Genomic DNA, 657 nt, shown 5'->3' on the forward strand with positions numbered 1-657 from the left:
AGAGTTGAAGGACAGATAAAGAAAGAGCTTCCCAGACAGAAATAAGCTAAAGGAGTCTACAGCCATGCCACCCTGGACATGTCTGATCCCATCTGATTCAGAAGCTAAGCAGGGTTGGGCCTGGCTAGTACTTGGATGGGAGAACACCTAGGAAGACCAGGTGCTGTAGGTGGGGAAAAAAAATAAACTAAAGGAGTTTATCACCACCAAGCCAGTATTACAGTAAATGTTGAAGGGACTTCTTTAAGAAGAAAAGAACACATATTAGAAACAGGAATAAAGAACAGTAACAACAACATCCCTATCAATAAGTACTTCAAATGGAAAAGAATTAAGTGCTCCAACAGAAAGATATAGTGGCTGAAAGGATAAGAAAATAAGACCCCTACAAATGATGACTACAAGAGACTCACTTCAGATTAAAAGACACACAGAGACTAAAAGGAAAGAGATGGAAAAAGATATTGTTTTGATAGACCTAGAAGGTATTTAAGTCAGACAGAGAAAGATAAACACTATATGATTTCATGAAATCTAAGGAATAAAAAAAAAAACCTAATAAAAAACAGACTCACATACATAGTGGACAATTTGGTGATGGACAGAGGGATGGGGGTTTGGAGGCCTGGGAGATTGGAGTGAAGGGTTAAAGAAGTA

The 657-nt window shown here is 38.2% G+C and overlaps 1 pseudogene; it reads left to right on the top strand.

Annotated features, from left to right (window-relative positions):
- Positions 1-54: 54 nt before the first annotated feature.
- Positions 55-172, top strand: LOC112481870 (annotated as a pseudogene).
- The last annotated feature ends 485 nt before the right edge of the window (positions 173-657 follow it).

The sequence above is a fragment of the Pteropus alecto genome, unplaced genomic scaffold (genome assembly GCF_000325575.1).
Source record: "Pteropus alecto unplaced genomic scaffold, ASM32557v1 scaffold7795, whole genome shotgun sequence".
Taxonomy (NCBI): domain Eukaryota; kingdom Metazoa; phylum Chordata; class Mammalia; order Chiroptera; family Pteropodidae; genus Pteropus; species Pteropus alecto.